The sequence below is a fragment of the Erpetoichthys calabaricus genome, chromosome 10 (assembly GCF_900747795.2).
Source record: "Erpetoichthys calabaricus chromosome 10, fErpCal1.3, whole genome shotgun sequence".
In the NCBI taxonomy this organism is placed as follows: domain Eukaryota; kingdom Metazoa; phylum Chordata; class Cladistia; order Polypteriformes; family Polypteridae; genus Erpetoichthys; species Erpetoichthys calabaricus.
The window spans coordinates 72,364,081-72,382,917 of record NC_041403.2 but is presented as its reverse complement, the minus strand read 5'-3'; the positions used below and the strand labels follow the sequence as shown (position 1 = coordinate 72,382,917).

The 18,837-nt window shown below is 40.0% G+C and overlaps 1 protein-coding gene across 1 annotated transcript in view; it reads right to left on the bottom strand.

The window, feature by feature from the left end:
* Nucleotides 1-18,837, bottom strand: part of LOC114658388 (serine/threonine-protein kinase N2-like) — a 161,818-nt gene that overhangs the window by 136,228 nt on the left and 6,753 nt on the right. The gene's annotated exons all lie outside the window — the stretch shown is intronic.

Sequence of the window (18,837 nt, the reverse complement as noted above, 5' to 3'; positions counted from 1 at the left end):
TTTATCGTGTGGTGATTGGTTATGTGGAGAAAGAAAAAGGACGGATAGGAACTGGGGTTTTAGTACGTCAGATAGAGAGAGCACGCGTGCAATAAAGAAAGCCCGCTCAGAAGAACATGCATTGAATTCTGTGTTTGTGTCTCCGACCACCAGATCACAAACCCAACATTTATACAATATTTAAGTTAAACCTGTGCGATACCCATTCATACATCCAGTTTTTTTGGAGCCTCATCACACCTGCGATAAAGTTCTCTACACTGAACATAATAGTGCAACTATCAGTAATAATACTATTATTTATTTTATTGTTATTTATTAGTTTAAATATTATGCAGTTTAATGATGATAAAGTTGTTTAAAAAGTCACTTTAACGTGTCAGTGGACAGAGATTGTTAACATTAACAGAAAGTGTAGTTGGTTTACAAAAAATATTTACTATTTATTCCTTTTCTAAGACATATTCAGTGCAATACAACTTTTGACAAGCACTTCTGGATATTTTACTAAGTCTAAATGCCTCTTTGTATGGTTGAAAATATGTTGTCAAAATTATAGTTTAAGTTTTTGCAAAATTTGTTCAATAAAAAGGTTCCATATTTTGACTGCATCTGTCATGCAATGTGATACCTTCTCCATTAGTGCCACCCCCTTGAAAACTATCACTTTATGGGGCAATGCAAACCTGTATTAATACTTGTGTGCACATTAAAATGTTTTTTTTTGTACAATGTACAATACTCTTGACAGTGGAATAGGTTATTCTTAGCCAGTAATTCCAGTGGAAAATGTGGTTAACATCCACTCATGCATGGGGAAAAAAATACCGTCGAATACCGTGAAACCGGGATAATTTCGAAAAATACCGTGATATAGAATTTTGGTCATACCGCCCACCCCTAGGGCAGACCCAGGACACGCTGGAGGGATTATATCTCCCGGCTGGCCCTGGAACGCCTCGGGGTCCTCCCAGAGGAGCTGGAGGAAGTGGCCGGGGAGAGGGAGGGCTGGGCTTCCCTGCTTAGGCTGCTGCCCCCGCGACCTGACCTCGGATAAGCGGTGGATAATGGATGGATGGACAATCAATAAGCAAAAGGTATCACTGAAAACCACAGAAAACAAAAACACAGCACAAGGAAAGTTCGAAGATAGAAACATTGTAGAAAAAAAAAAAAAATCTGTTTGGGGATCGTTGTGCAAATGTGCACAACTGAGCTGCGACCACAGATCTAACTGCTCTGTGGATGATTCGTTCAAGCATTTCAAGGTCACTTCGTTGTAATGAAAGCATCTGCTGAATGTACTTCGTAGTAACGTGATTTCTATAGACTCGTGTCATATGGGGAAACTGTCGGGACCATAAAAATACTTTGTTGCAATACTCTCTCACCTCGGTCTCTCTCCTCTCTCTGCACCGCTGCAAAGCCCCACCCACCAAGAGTTCTGAAAAGTCTGAGTGAGTCTCTGTTGCCGGCAGTTCTCTCAGACGGCTGCGGCCCGGGGGTTGGGGACCCCTGCTCTATAGGGCTCTGCAGCTCCACCTGGTGGCCCCCACGGAACCCAACAGGGCTTCACCAACTCCTGACATGTCCTGTGGGAATCCCTGGTGCCACAGCCACCCAGCAGGGCTGCCCTCTAGTGTCCCAAGGGAGGTATTGCCTCACCGATGCCTTCTCCCCTGGTCCTTCCACTCTGTTGGGCAGCCATGGCCACTACCTGGCAGGACACCATCACAATATATGGCATAACATTTAGGTGTGTTAGAGGGCTGTGCAAGCTCTGTGGCTCTTAACCTCCTTAGTGTTGCATTTTACATTATTATTAAATCTCAAAATGTAAAAAAGCCATGCAAAAAGCATGGCATTTTTTTGGCATGAAAAATTACATTTTAATTAAATCTCAAATGTATAATGATACAAATAATAGTAATGATGAATAAATTGCAGTAATAATAATACTACTAATGATACCAAAATAGTATATAATCTCAAAATGAGTCCTTTGTGTGGGACATCTTAAAGCATGGTGAAAGAGACAATCCAGCGTCACAGTTGGGACAATAATAGCGTGTTTCTTTTTGATTTTCTTTCCAGATTTATCAGTTTTTGAACAGCACATGGCACAGGTATGAGTTGGATTCTGTTTTTTTTCCTGTAGGAGGTATATAATCAATAAAATGTCTACCAATAAGACACTCTGGATTGATCCACGATGTGCTGGGTTGACCACATCTCTTTAGCAGTAGTGTGGATGGTGGATATGTGGCAATGATTTGTTCTACAAGCTGGCAAGTAAAGTTTGCACAAGTTTTTTGTTTATACAAGACTAATTCATTCTAAATGCACTGTTCCACCAAATGACTATATATCTTTTTGTAGTATTTCTTTTATTGCCTCCACAGAATGGGATAGAAACTCAACTCTTGAACTGCACGATCCACGTGCAGCCGCCCACCATGCTATTGTAGTCGACCACAGCACAAGGCTATATAACCTGCTTGCTGCCTTTTTCTTGTACAGTGAGTGTAGCTGCATTACATACAATGCTAAGACAACAAACATTTTTCTTGTCTGTCCATTTCAGCACAAGCACTTTACCCTTTTAAATTACCTTGCTTTAATTTAGCGCTACCGAAGTCTTCAGACATGCCACGATGGTTATAACACACTCATTTATATGCATGTCTTTCTTTGCAGCAAGATGTCAAATAGCTCTGGCGAAGAATCGTTATTAAATTTAATTCATTTGATTATAATTATTCTGTAACAATATAATGGTACATGGAATCGCTAAACTATTCCAATTATCATAGCTGCTTTAACGTTGTAAGAAGTCACCGCAAATGTAAGAATTAGAAAAGAGTGCATTTTTATAGATGAGGATGACTGGCTTCTAAATTGATGTCGACTTCCAAGAGCTATCCTTTTGGAGCCATATGCTGAACTGGTGCCAGCTTTATAAAGACAGACTTTGAGGAATTGTGCTCTACCTGCTCTTTTGCAAGTTCTATCCACTCCCGGGTTTTTGGCCACAGGAGCTTTTCAACATGAACTTGCTGACTGTTCCGGTATTTCTCGGTCCTCACGGAGTCGCGCCATGTCAGCTGTATAGGATGGTATTATCTGCTTGTCATCCAGGTATAAAAGATTTCCTTACACTGTGGCTGAACTGCAAAACATCAAAACGCAATTCGCAGCAACGACCAGTTTTCCAAATGTAATTGGAGTGGTCAGCTGCACGGACACTGCTATTGCAATGGCAAAGGACAAGTTACAGCAGCCAAAGAGGAGTCACCAAAAGAATTAGCTGGAATTACATCATACAGTATACAGCTGGAGAACCTATGAAAATGGCAGCTCCGTACAGTCACAGGTGTTTTATTCCCCCAACTAGTGCAGCAAAAGATGTGTTGCACCTTGCCCATACCTGAAGAGATGCGCTATGATGACCCTGACGCACCAAATGAACAGCCAAATTGGGCAATGTTATAGCTTCATTTGAACATAAAAACAGGTAATCAGATGCCGCATTTATTTTTTTAGCCAATTCATTTAAATTGTGGTCATCACCACAGAGTACAGCCCTAATATTCCTTAGTTCATTTGCCACATCTCTTACAGCATCTACTATTGCATTTTGTGACTCCAGAACAGCGTCCATCAGCACACAGCCAGATGGTTGCTTGGCAATTCCCAAAGCAGAGATGTGTGTGCATCCAGCATCTGAAGATGTGCTAGGCACATTTGCACCATCACCACATAGAGTCATGCCATTGGCACAGGGGTCATCGCTTGTAATATTGTCTGAAACAGAACAAACAGATAATGGGCTACAACGCGTCTTTTCATGTTGATTTTAATATCTGAATGTTTCTTTTTGATTTCAGGAACTGTGCGACTTTCTGAACTCGAACTTTCGAGTGTCTCTGCCACCGTGTATCACTCCATAACTTCCTTTTCTTGGTTATACCACTGCTCAAGCCAACAAATACTACATTTTTCCTTGGCTTCACTTTGCATTCCCTGAAATTCTTGTTTCTTCCACGTGATTTTGCCATCGTCTTTAACCCTTAAACTGCCAAATACTGGGGTTTGGGTGTTAATGCACTACTGGATGCCAAATACTTTTTTGCTGCACTTAAACATCAGAAATCACCAAGAAAAAGTGAAATTTTAATGGAACACTTTTTTCATGCAAAGCGCATCAATTACTGCAATACTGATCATTTTACACACTGCTAATGAACTGTAATTATTATATTATATATATATATATATATATATAAATATTTATATATAAATAAAACTACTGCAACAATGTATTATATGTACAAGGTGCAACTGACTCCATTGATGAAATTCAGTAAATCACCGAGCAAACTGCGCTTGAACTGGCTGCACGCAAACACACAGAGGCCAACGCTGATGCTTGCAGGCTAGTCTAGTGCAGCAACTGAATCCCAGGGACAGCGATGCTGCAGTGGACAGCATTGGTCATGATCTGGCTGCTCAATGAATGTACGGCAATGACTGAATCCCAGGGACAGTGACGCTGCAGTGGACAGCATTGGTCATGATCTGGCTGCTCAATGAATGTACGGCAATGACTGATGACTGGCACTGCTGGCAAATTGCACTGGGAACATACTATAGATGGTTGTGGCGTTCAATGAATGTATGTGCCGAATATACTCTTCTCCAGCGTGCTGGCAAATTGCACTGGGAACCGACTAGATTAAAGGTTAACAAAACACCAACCAGAAGGCGATATATTAATTTTTATATTAATATATGTGAAATTCTGGGAGGAGTTGGGGTCAGACTACAGGAGCGTGTAAGTTCATTAAATTTCAAGTTCATTGGGATTTGTAATGGGGAAGTGTGTGTGGAACTTGCCATACGCACAGTTTTATGCGTCTTTTTTTTTTTTGTGAGTATGCACATTTCTGGTTTTGTCCATGTGAATTCTATGCACGGTGTTATAAATGAGACCCTGGGCTGCTGAAAAGTGTTTCTTACAAGACGCCGTTATTACAGAGGGGGTTACTAATCACTCTTACAGGTGAAAGGAGAAGACGCACTGACACATTTGCCCATGTGATGCTTGGACACAACACTTATGCAAGATCTGCCTATAACGTTGCCCAAGTAATGCTCGGGACTTTAGCACGGTTTTAACAGCCCAAGTAACGCTCAGGGCTAATGCTAAGGAGGCTCTATACTGACTTCAGCAGTTTCAAATGAGATTTTGAAACTTTAGAACTGTGCAGCGCAATCTGTTCAAGATACCTCAGAACTATTTGAACCATTTTGACTAATTTCCTTGAAGAATAAGTGAGCCACATTTCAAGAAAACTGGTCCACAGAGGGCTGAATTGTTTCATGCAGACAGGCTGATATGGCTATTACAATAGGTGCTTCTTCACACATTATATGCAAAAAAACAAAAATCCTTACCTTGAAGCCAATAGCTGAGCCACCAAATTCTCCTTTGGCAAGCTCTTTCCTTCAATTTACTTCACTGCACCAGTTAACTGACCCCTAACCAAAGTCTCTACCACCTTTATAAAAGAAAAGGGATTTCCCCGCCTACCTATCCTCCCTCATAGTTCAGGGACACACGGGTAAGCACACACACACACCATTAACGGTGTGAAGTACTGTAGCTACAATCTTAGCACAAATAGAGAGACCAACAAATACCTTATATCAAATAAGTAGCTGTTTTGGGTTAGTGTGAGACAAAGAACACCACAGAACTCTCAGTATACAGTCTTCCCCCAAGCTAATCCTTGTGAACCCGGTCATCTACATTGCGTTTAGAGGTCAAACCTAGAAAGACTTTACAGGTAAGCTCACAGTGATAACCCTTTAACCCCTGTAAAGTCTGAACATTAAGAGCTCTTAAACTTTAATTTTAGCACAAAAGCTTGCAACATTTACTACTTCCTCACAGCAATTTAAATTGCAGCTGTTCATTTGGCATACAGACTTATTGGTGTGGTAAGCACCAAGCATCACAGACTGTTGATTGCCCCATTTTCATACAATTATCAAGTCTATGGCTTCTGTGACTGTGTTGCCGTATAGCACTGTGCTCTACACCAAAGGCTTACCCCGGTCTACTCTGTGCCATCTTCTCTTTTCCCCATGTGGAAGCTGGTGAAAGGTATGTGGTGAATACTTTGAACGAGTGAATATTTTAATGCCACTCACCGTGATTTTATATATGGTTTTGTTATATTTTACATTAGCTTGGGGAGTGAGATTCATGCTAACTGGCAGCATGGTGCAAGTTGTTCAAGAGTGCACAAAAGCATTCCATTACATTTTGTACAAACAACAACAAATCAAATCACAGTGGATTACACTACATTGCGTTTTATTTTTACTTATTAAAGAACAGATGTAAATCAGTAAGTTTTAAAGCTTTTGTTGTTAAGTTTGAAACTCATTTTAAACCCACAGAACAAGCACATTTTTAAGAATTACTTCATGTGGCAAATTTATTTAATGATTGTGAACAAATACTGTAACATTGACTTGAAAAGTACCAATCTTTTTTTTTTTTTTATATATATATATATATATATATATGGTTCTAAAATGTGCACCTAAAAATCCATATGCACCTATGCTTACACTAGCCTAATCTGTTCCAAACAGTAATTTTGCAGTGTTACCAATTCACAGTAGCTTAGTCAACACTACAGAGTAAATCTCTAATTTTGTCTCATACCCCTTGTGCACTGCTCATCCAGGCTTAAGTGGTTTACACACCTGCAAAAAGGTGCTTGCCATACAATCACATCCTCTCTTTCTAACGCATCTGTTCCATAGACTAAAATTACATACATGTAGGAGTGAATTTTTTAAAACTCGCTTTATAACCCCTATAAATTTGGTATATCATTTAAGACAGCTATTTTGTGAAGGGCAAAAGTAATTTTTTTCAACAATGTTCACAGACAAAGTATTTCACTTTTTATTGATCATATCACTATTCAGTGGGTCAAAAGTTTACATACACTTTAATATTTATTAGCCTTGCCTTTAAATTGTTTAACTGGAGTCAAACGTTTTGGGTAGCCTTCCACATGCTTCTTAGAATAAGTTGCTGGAATTCTGGCCCATTCCCCAAGACAGAACTGGTGTAACTGGGACAGGTTTGTTGGCCTCCTTGTTCGCCCACACCTTTTCAGTTCTGCCCACAAATTTTCAAGCAGATTGAGGTCAGGGCTTTGTGATGGCCACTTCAGTACCTTGACCTTGTTGACCTTAAGCCACTGTGCCACAACCTGAGGTATGCTTGGGGTCATTGTCCATTTGGAAGAACTATTTGCGATTCGGCTTCAACTTCCTCACCGAGCCCTTGAGATGTTGCTATTTTATGAAGTGCACCAGTCTCTCCTGCAGCAAAGCACCCTCAAAACATGCCAACATTGACTGTTGGGATGGCGTTTTGGCTTGCGAGCCTCACAATTTTACTTCCAAACATAAATGATGGTCATTAAGGCCAAACAGTATGATCTTAGATTCATCAGACTAGTGGACATTTCTCCAGAAAGACCGACCTTTGTTCCCATGTGCCACTACAAACTGCACTTTGGCTTTTTTATGGTGGCTTTGGAGCAGTGGCTTATTCCTTGATGAGAAGCCTTTTAGGTAATTTCAATATTGGCCTTGTTTTACTGTGAATACAGATACTTGTCTACCTGTTTCCTCCAGCATCTTCACAAGGTTCTTCGTTGTTGTTCTTCGATCGATTTACCATAATACATTCTTCTCTAGCATACAAAATGCTTCCCTTCCCGAGTGGTATGTTGGCTGTGTAGTCCCATGGTGTTTATACTTGTGTATTATTGTTTGTACAGATGAATGTGGAACCTTCAGTCATTTGGAAATGGTTCCCAAGGATGAACCAGATTTGTGGATATCTACTTTTTTCCCTTGAGATCTTGGTTTATTTGTTTGACATAATGGGAAAAATCAAAGGAAAGAGGCAGTAAGCTTGATGGTAGGCCTAAACATACATCTACATGTTGACTCCAATTAGGGTAATTAGCTATCAGAAGTTAATTGTCTAATTGCCTAAACGCTTGACATTTTCTGGAATTTTCCAAGCTGTTTACAGGCGAAGTTAAGCTGTATGTAAACTCATGACCCACTGAAATTGTGACAGAGTTATTAAAAAGTGAAATCTGTCTGTGAACATTGTTGTAAAGAATTACTTTAGCCCTGCACTTAAATGATAGGCCAAATATATAATTTGTTAGTAATACTCTGCAAAGCAATTATAAAATTAATTTTATAAAGAATCCACCCTAAGTGTATGTAAACGTCTGACTTAAACTGTATGTAATTACTTAAGAGGCCCAGAGGAGCATGTTTCCTTTTATTTCATGTGCAATGTAACCAACAAATTCATCTCACAGATACACACTTGGCATTATGCTGTATTCATACACTGAAGGATTAAACAAAAAAGTCCCATCCAGAACAAGACTGCACACGTAGCGCAATCATTATGGTAATGTCTGCTAATTCAAGCCTGCCCGTAAAAGAGGCTGTCATGGTAAAGGTCTGAGTGGGAAACAGAAAGTCACTGCGTTAGCGAGGTCTCAGGCAAGGAATATGCTTGCTGTCAAACTTTATTTGGTTGGCCACTTAGGAATATCTGACCTTAAACAGCACGGTGCAGGTGCTACCCATGCCAGAGTAGCTGAAGAGATGATGACACTGAGTGAAAATTACTTGATTCCTTAAACCTACGCACACCTCCACCAAAGCAGACATGATATAAAGTTACCTAAACAACAACATAGATTACCTACATCAGATTATATTATACCAAAACCAATACAATCTATATATATAATTCACTAAGCCACCGACAAGTAGCCACCCATAGAAAGCACGCCGGAAGGGGGGTGGATTCACTAAACCACAGACAAGACGCCAATGGTGCACACGGGAAGGAGCCACGCCCACCAACTCTTAGACCATTGGATGACGAAAACTCGCAGAGCCACGCCCACCAACTCGGACACGACGCCTCGGAAAACATGCCGTCATTTCTGTTTGTCTGTGCCACAGTCCACATGCAGCTCTGAGCCACGTTGACTTTTCATTAGTCAACCTCAAGTGGAACCTTGGTTCACACAGAGGCAGCACCAGAGAGAGACACAGGCACACACACAGGCAGCCCGAGAGAGAGAGACAGAGGCATACACACAGGCAGCGTGAGAGAGAGCCGTGCACACACACAGGCAGCACCAGAGAGACGGAGGCACACACACAGGCAGCGCCAGAGAGAGACGGAGGCACACACACAGGCAGCGCCAGAGAGAGACGGAGGCACACACACAGGCAGCGCCAGAGAGAGACGGAGGCACACACACAGGCAGCGCCAGAGAGAGACGGAGGCACACACACAGGCAGCGCCAGAGAGAGAGCCGCGCAATCCTTTAAAACTGCGGTTAAAACACAATGAAGGAAGCAGTCTTTAAAAACCAATAAGCCCTGTGCCTCTTTTTCATTAGCGTCTCACCTGCTTCACCAATGCAGGCCCTGCAACAGTCGAGACGCTCTCTCACCAGCTGACCTTCTCTGTGCCTGACTGCACTACTGTCAGTCGCCTGATTAAAAATGGCCTTTTGAAGGGGAGCTATGGACCCGCTATACCATAGGAACACATTGCCTTCGAGCCTGCTCTCGCTCACTCTAACATACCGGCTTTCTCTCTCTCCTCACTCGTTCGCACACTGCACAGGGGAGAAATGCCCGCAGTGCGACTCCACCCGGAAACCGTTTCAGCCACACTTCCACGCCCCTCGCTACGCTGTGAGTGCAATGATTATTTATTTAAAAATGGACTTTTGAAGGGGAGCTGTGGACCCGCTATACCACAGGATCACCTGTGACATTGCCTTCACATTGTTTTCCTTTTATTTATGATCCTGTCGAGCAGATCAGACACCCAGGCAAACAACACTGAATAATCAATAGCTGCAACCACTTTGCCCGCCCCAACTCCTCACCTGAGTCGGTTTCGTCTGTGTTCACCAGTGTTTCCCAAACTCGGTCCTGGTGAACCCCTGTGGATGCAGGGTTTTGTTCCAACCAGATTCCTAATCATTAATGCCGGTGAAACTAATCAGGGATAAGTCGGTTTTTCAAACGCAGCCGTGTAGCAGATTAGTCTAGCAGGATGTAATAATCCGAGATGAATGCGCGCCCCCGAGCTGAGTGAAAAGCCAATGTATATTGAGTCTAGAAAACATGATCAGCAAGTCTTTGACAGGCTGCAACAAAATGATGAAAGAACGGGCGCATTTTTTTCACACAAGCTGGGTGGGTGGGTGTTAGTTAGTTAATTAGTTACTCGAAGGATTTCAAGATTTAATATGCGGTAACACTGCAAAAGCAGCCCAAACCAGAAAAAACGGCTGGCAAAAAGTGGCCAACAAATTAAACGCGTGTGCATTGTACTGAAAGCAGTGTTACGGATTTTGCAAATGTTCATTTTTTCCCTCTGCTTAAAAAACATTTAAAAAGCGGCGTGATTATGCGGCATATACTACTCCGCGGGTTGGTATGCAGCGTGTAAAACAGTTTGTCACGGATAATTTGCCTTTTACTTTAACACGAAGACAATTTCCTGTTAGATTTGCCTTTGCGATGACAATTAATAAGGCACAGGGCCAAACTTTCAAAAAGATGTGCATGTATCTGCCAAAACCAGTTTTCAGTCACGGACAGTTGTATGTTGCTCTCTCCAGAGTTCCATCTTTTCATTCACTTACTGGTATGCCTGCAGGAATACGTGCAGCGAGCGAGCGACACACACACACACACACACACACACACATACAGGCGCTGGACGCATAAGAATAAGAATACTGCATTACATTGATATACTGGTGTTTTCAGTATTCAAAGCGCTATCCACACAGGGAGAAACCGGGAAGCGAACCCAAAATCTTCCACAGTCTCCTTACTGCAAAGCAGCAACACTACCACTGCGCTACAAGGCAGTTAAACAATGCACCGGGCTCGATTTTGTTTTCACTTCTGTTTACAGCGATCAGATCGTAGCGTGCATTATTGCAATGTTACTTTTCTTGATGGCTTATTACATTACGGATGTTTCACATGTTAATTTTTTAACTGTGCTTAAAAGACATTAAAAAAGTGTTTCTCAACTGTGACTCCGGAACAACTCAGTACGCAAGCTATATTAAGCGTCAACAACGAAGACTCGCTACACCTTAATGAACAAGTGCTGAAACTTATCCCTACCGACGAAATAACTTTCACCAGCGTGGCCTCCATCGTCACAGACGATCCCCCTTTCAGTCACGGACAATTGTATGTTGCTCTCTCCAGAGGTCCATCTTTTCATTCACTCACAGTGGTATCCACAAACCCACCCCATTTGGACAACTGTGTCATTCAGGAAGTGTTCACCCATCAATACATAATTATGCAGTGTATGCTACGCCGCGGGTTGGCTAGTTAGGTAATAATTAGTGCACATTGATTATGCTAAATATTTCCATGCATTTGGACTGAAGGTCAACATAGTCAGAATGCATCATTTATGAATTATAAAAAAAAAAAAAGGCTAGGACAATGTACAATTTACAAGATCTAAATAAATAACCCTATCAGACACACATTAGGAAGTTTTTTCAGTCTATCCTTTGCCATTTAAAAAGCCTAACATATACACATTTCAGCTTAGTTAACGAGTCCTCCTCTCTAGGTAACAGCTGTGGAGTGAATCACACAGTTAAGCAAAACCTGACCTATAAGAGTGTCGATTGTGCACAAAAGTTGAACCATGAGGTTAGGTTTCTGTTTTTTAATATTTATTTGTTTGAATTGTTGCTGCTTTTGGTATGTGGTGCAAATCGCACATATTGGTTTTACCCAATTATTATATCAACCCCCAGGTTATGTCTAGTGGTCATTAGGAGTTTTTTCTGTTACACACAGTTCAATAAACTGAAATAATTTCATATGCATAGGCAACAATTATTGAAACTATGTTGTATTAATCATTGAGCTTTTTTGCTTTTGATTATTTCTAACGGCACAACTAAGCATGACCAGCTGAAGGTCTCTGCTTTCAAAACGTATGTCTCTATTTGGCAATTTCAGTGATCTTTGGATTTCATGTCAAAAGTAGTTGTACTAAAATTAATATAACCCTCAGTGAATGGATTGGTCAGATATTATTTTGATAGATTTTGCAGTACATCTTGCCATTAGCATTGTTATATGTGACTCGACTGTTCTTTTTAAGGAATTCAAACTTAAGTAGCACTTTTTTTCCTCCCTTAATCGCATTGCTTGCAGAAACAAGTATTCAAAAGCTCAATCCCATTTGAAAATGCTAACCAGGCTTTCAAGAGGATTTTCAGAAAGTTGTTTATTTAACAATATTTTAGCATGAATGTGTATAGGGCATTGTCAGCATCTCCTAGGATATCTGACACTAGTAAATGATTTTTTTCATAAACATTTTTATTTTCTTGTATACGAAGTATAGGGAAAGTATTGTAATCCTCCAAAATTCAATTTTGAGATTATGATGAATCACAACGTTTAAGACCTTCCCAAGTGTGAAAATACCATTATTAGAATTATGTATTTGTGTGTGTGTGTATATGTAAACATGATAACTTGAGTACGCTTTCACTTAGGTCAACCAAATTGTGCATACAAGTATTAGGTACAAAATAATGACTTCTATCAACTTTTGGGCCTTTTCCATTAACCAGAAGTGGTACTTTACCTTTTTCATGCAACTGCAGAATCCGATTTATTCAACTTTACTTTAACAATTGTTCAATATATTATTAATTTGTTGTGGATGGTTCTTTAATGTACATAAAAATATAATCATTGTCTTGTGGTTTACTCCTCAGATATCCATCCCCATATCTGAGTATACAAGAAAGTCTAGGGGAGACCACTCCTGATTTTATATTGTTGGCTCCTTGTATGGAGTTGATCCCAACAGTTGTTCCTCAAAAGAAATTTTTTTTTTTTGTTTCTCCCACAGTTTTATATCTACACACACACACTCTCTCTCTCTCTTTCTCTCCTTATCTTTATATACAATATGCCACTGCGGCCGTCAGTATGTCTGTCCATTATTTTAAATCATCTATTGACCTGAAATTTGGTAAACATATACTACATGACGTCTACCATCCGCTTTCGGGGTGATGACTGACCTCCAAAGTTATTCCTCTTCTCATTTATTTTATTGTATAATCAACTCTCGGCAGCGACCAGCAGGGCGGCGGTGTGACACATGCATACGGGCGCTGTTCTCATTCCCTACCACCTTCGCCATCACTTCCCCTACCCTCTACATATCTTAAATCATTCTTGAAGCAGATTGAAGACTTTAATTTTTCACTTAAGATGGCACTTAAGAAAACATACTAAGTAATTGCAACACAAACGCTGACTTAATCAGTTTTAGCACAAAAAGATGCTGACGAAAGAAGAGAAGAAGCGGGGTGCTACGGTGGAGAAAAGAAGAGCTGCTCAGGAAGCAGCAAGAGTATCAACCTCTAAGCAAACAAATGCTACATATACAGTGAAAGAGGATGAAAACTAGGAGTCAAGTGCACTCACTGTACGTTACTGTGCAGTATACCATTACTGGTATGTGTGTGTATATTTATATATATTATATACGCGCACACATACACAAATAAAAAAGCTACACTCACTGCTGAATTACTATTTCAACCTTCATTGCCAAAATATCAATTGTGAAAAAACAGGAAAACAACAACTATGAAAACAAACAGTGGTTTGCAACCCACACTGCTTGACTTCTCTGGCACATAGACCCAATGAACGTCTTCTGAATGTTCAGTTGAAGAATGCAATCCAATTCCTGCAGAGTCACCTCTCTGAATATGGTAGAGCATCTCAAGGTGTTGTATGGGATTAAGGTTAGGAAAGAAGACAAGTCAAGGCAGCACCTGGACAACAGCATTCATTCCTCGTGCCAACTATGACTATAGCTGCTGTGTTTGGCCAGGTGTTATCCTGCTGTTGGGTTAAGGTTGTGTAGGAGGTATAAGCAGAAAACCTCTTGCAGCTCGTCTTGTTCTAAGGTCAGCAGCATAGATCCAGTCTCTTGCTGTCTTGACATCTGATACAGTTATTGTATCTGCCAACAATTTCAGAGCAGCACAGGTAGCATATATATGATCTGGTCCTGACTGGTGATCTGTCCAGCCATTCTCCTGAAACCATGTCTGCCTCTGGCATGCCAAAGGTCTTCTCCCTTGATGCTATTAAAAGATGTAGAGTTTGCAAAAAAACTGAACATGCAATGCCTTTGTCTAGCCTTGAATTTGGCGTTTTCTTTAATGTGTGATTTGCTCAGTCATTGTTTAGCCTGGATAAAAGTGCACCTAATGAGCTTTCTAGTATTTGGCAAGTTGCAGTATCATAATACACAGTTTATAGTGTTTTTCAAAAGGGCTGAAATAAATCAACAACCTTTTGTGAAAAGTGTGTAACAGTTTTCACCTTTTAGAAAATGTTGTATTTCATATATCCTTCAGATTTTCTACACAAATCTACAGATTCAATCAACTGAGGAATAAGAAATATAAAATTTCATAAAGTTCCAAAAAGCAAAACATGAATTTGTCATGTCACAAATACAATACTGAATCGAAGCAAATGAAGTGATGTTTAGGCATATCCTGCTGTAGCTTCCCGCCTACCTGAGGGGTAACAACATACCTATAAAAATTGCAAGGTTTGCTTGACAATACAAAGAAAAAGAAGAAACAGCTTACTATAATAATGTTCCTAACTAAACCACCTGCAATTGAGAAGCATTAACATTCAACACCCGATCTTTAACCCAAAACCTCCATAGAGCTTGACAGTAGTATTATTGCGACTTCAGGATGTAGATGTGCACATTGGGGGGTTTGGGCAAATACCTGGAGAAGCCAGGTATGAAGCAGCATATACACAGGGCAAGTGCACAGAATTCAAATCACGTTTCCCAGCAGTTACAGTTAATCACACCAGACACTTGGTCACCAGTGAGTCTCTGCTCTGGGCTTGTCTCGGCTCACAAAGGGCTAAGGGAACAGTTTGGCACGCGGGTTGCCTCTGACCTTTGTAGTGAGGTGTATATGGGTGGCGTACACAATGTTACAAAGGGACAAAGCAGCTAGGAGCATGTGGTGCCACTGAATAACTGAGCAGCATGGCAAAAATAGCACTAAAGAAGCCAAGCAGTTCTATTTAGGACCACTCAGCAGCAAGCAGCATAAAGATAATTCCATTCCACCGTCTCCAGCACTCTCCAGGTTGTTGCAGTATTATTTGGCTTCTTCAAAAGCATCAACGTCTACAATTGGAGTGTTAACAGTGGTGTGTGTGAGAGCCAGAGAGAGAAAGAATACATTTATTTTTTCCCTACTTATAATTTTTCTATATATACTCTTACTTTAAACATTCTGTTTTATGTACTTCTCTTTCATATCATTAAAATGAAAACCACCTGCAAGTACTGAAAGAAATTAAATGTTAAGTTACTCCTAATATGTACTATGCAGTCAGCCATACCCATGGTTGCATTTTTACTAAAGATGTAAAGACATTTTTTTCTTGTCATTTCCTAAACAATATAGTACAACAGCTATTTTACAAAGCAATTACATTGTATTAGGAATTAAGTATACTATTAAGGATTCAAAGTACAAAGGAGGATGTGCGTAGGTTATATGCAAATATTACATTGTACTAGCCATGTGCGCCCAACTACGTTGCGCGTGTTAAAGTTGTCTGTGAAGGGCTCCCTGTTTAAACGCGGATGCCAGTCGTGAACTGGGCCCTTCGTCGCACAGCATTATGATTTTTTATAAGGGAAACAAAATTACAAAAGAAAACTCTTGGACATTGATTCGATAGGAACGGCCTACTCGGAATCACTGTCTGAATAGTAATTATGTGATGGTGTAGGAGCATTTCTGCTTCTCTCCATTCATAGTCCGTCTCGTTTTCAGGACGCTGTCGTTTCCTCTCACGATTTCTTCTCAACCTTTCTCCAATCTCGCAGGTTGCTTTGTGGCAATCCAAAGACTAAGGCAATATACACGGAGCATAAATAGGGATCACTTCACTGACATGTGAGCAAGCCACGGTACAACTGTGAGACACGCAGCACTCGCCGGCTACAACGTCACAATAATAATTTCCGGAATGTGCTGTTACATTGTCATTCATTTTCCCCACTGTCTTTCTTTCATTCACATGTTACGTAGGCACGTACCTTTTATCTTCGGCAATCTCATTCTCTAACCAGGCCTCAGGAGCTAACCAGCATAACACTGTCCACCACCTCTTTCGTTATTCCGGCACATTGTTGACATCTGTGAGTAACAACAACGTACTAAACTGGAAGGTGGTCTACGCATGCGTGGAATTCGCGGACAAACAAAGATCAAGATCCAAATGAAGATTATATATAAAGATTAGTTAATTTAAAGCACAACAATTTGTTTAGTTTGAATGTCTGTGTCTTGAGGTGTGACTGGAGTACTAGTCTTCAGTAGTATAAGCCTGGAGGAGATTCTTAATGCAATGCCTATGTTTTAGCTGTCTCTCTACTGCCATCTAGTGCTTCTTCTTCTAATTCATTCGCGGACAAACAAAGATCAAGATCCAAATGAAGATTATATATAGAGATTTTACAAAAGACTTGTGCATCCATGGATTTTGGTATCCACAAGGGGTGCTGGAACCAAACCCCCATTGATACAGGGGGCGGACTATATACAAATAAAATGGACAAACTCCATAACATTTGTTGGATTAATATCAACTTGCACAAAAGTATATTATTCCCTGTCAACAGTAGTACACAAAAGCATAAATTTCCAATTTTGAACATTCAAGCTGTAATACATTTTCAAAACCTCAATTTTAAGGTTTGAATTTCAGTACTAGTAGGGTGATGCACCATGTTAGCCATGATGGATGCAATGAGAAGTGAAGCAAAATGTCACCTTTCATTGGCTAACTGAACAGATTCTAATAATTAAACATTTCAAGTGGGCCATCTTCAGTTTTTGAATGCTGTTTCTTTCCTAGTGTGTGTATGTATGTTAGGGGTGGGCGGTATGACCAAAATTCTACAGTGTATCACGGTATTTTTCTAAATTATCCCAGTTTCATGGTATTCTACGGTATTTTTTTCCCCCATGCATGAGTGGATGTTAACCACATTTTCCACTACAATTACTGCAGTAGACTGGCTAAGAATAACCTATTCCACTGTTATGAGAATTGTACAAAAAAAAAAAAAAACATTTTAATGTGCACACAAGTATTAATACAGGTTTGCATGGCCCCATAAAGTGATAGTTTTCAGGGGGGCGGCACTAATGAAGAGAAGGAATCACATTGCAGGACAGATGCAGTCAAAATACAGAACCTTTTTACTGAACAAATTTTACAAAAACTTTAACTATAATTTTGACAACATATTTTCAACCATCCAAAGAGGCATTTAGACTTAGTAAAATATCCAGAGGTGCTTGTCAAAAGTTGTATTTCACTGAACAGGTCTTAGTAAATATTTTTTGTAAACCAAATACACTTTGTTAATGTTAACCATCTTTGTCCACTGACACGTTAAAGTGACTTTTTAAACAACTTTATCATCAATAAACTAATAAATAAAACCAAAATAAATAATATTATTACTGATAGTTGCACTATTACTTCAAGACCAGGTGCATTACATAGCATTCACCAAATTAAAATAAAATAAAACAAGTGCAACTTGGTGATGACATCTTTACCAACTGAACCATCATTAAGGCAAACTGCATTAATATGGACCTTGCTTCAAGCTAAGCTATATACATAAATAATAAAATTGCAACTTGCATTTATAATGCTATTTGTTGTATAGCCCTACGGAATCGTATTAGGGCCACGGTGAAAAAAAAAAAAAATACGGACACAGGGAAGGAAAAAAAACAAACTATATGTCGAGAATAAAGACAACATGTTGACATTATTCTCGACATTTCCACTTTAATTTTGACGCTTATGTCGAGATTAAAGTCGACATTTCCACTTTCTCATATTCTACTTTAATTCTAAAATAAACTGTCTTAAACTAAACTTCATCCTAAAATCAATGTTTAATTTACTAGATTTTTCTCAAACCCTGTCATAACACAAAGCATTTAATTTGCTGCATTAACTTAAGTGTTCCCTGGCCCAGTTGTTGATCACTACGCTTCTTAAACTGACTTCCTCCGCACTAATAGGAGGCGCCGGCAGCGGCAATCACCGCACAGAATCCATTCACTTCATGATATTCCTGCTCTCTGAAAATTTACAATGCTAAGATAAATACTTGGTATCATTTTCATGATTAAATGCATTAAAGCAGGTATTAAACATGCACAGTACTGAGGCGGTAGTGCTGCTCCCTCGCAGTATGGGGTCCCCAGCTGTATGTTCAGTGTGTAGAACTTTATGGCAGGTGTGACGATGCTCCAAAAGACTGGATGTATGAATGGTTATCGCAAAGGTTTAACTTAAATATTGTGTAAATGTTGGGTTTGTGATCTGGTGGTCGGAGACACGAATACAGAATTCGATGGATGTTCTTCTGAGTGGGCTTTCTTTATTGCGCGCATGCGGTCTGTCTGATGTACCAAAACCCCAGTTCCTATCCTTCCTTTTTCTTTCTCCACATAGCCAATCACCACACAATAAACGTCTTTGTGAAATTAAAACTACTTATAAACTTAGTCC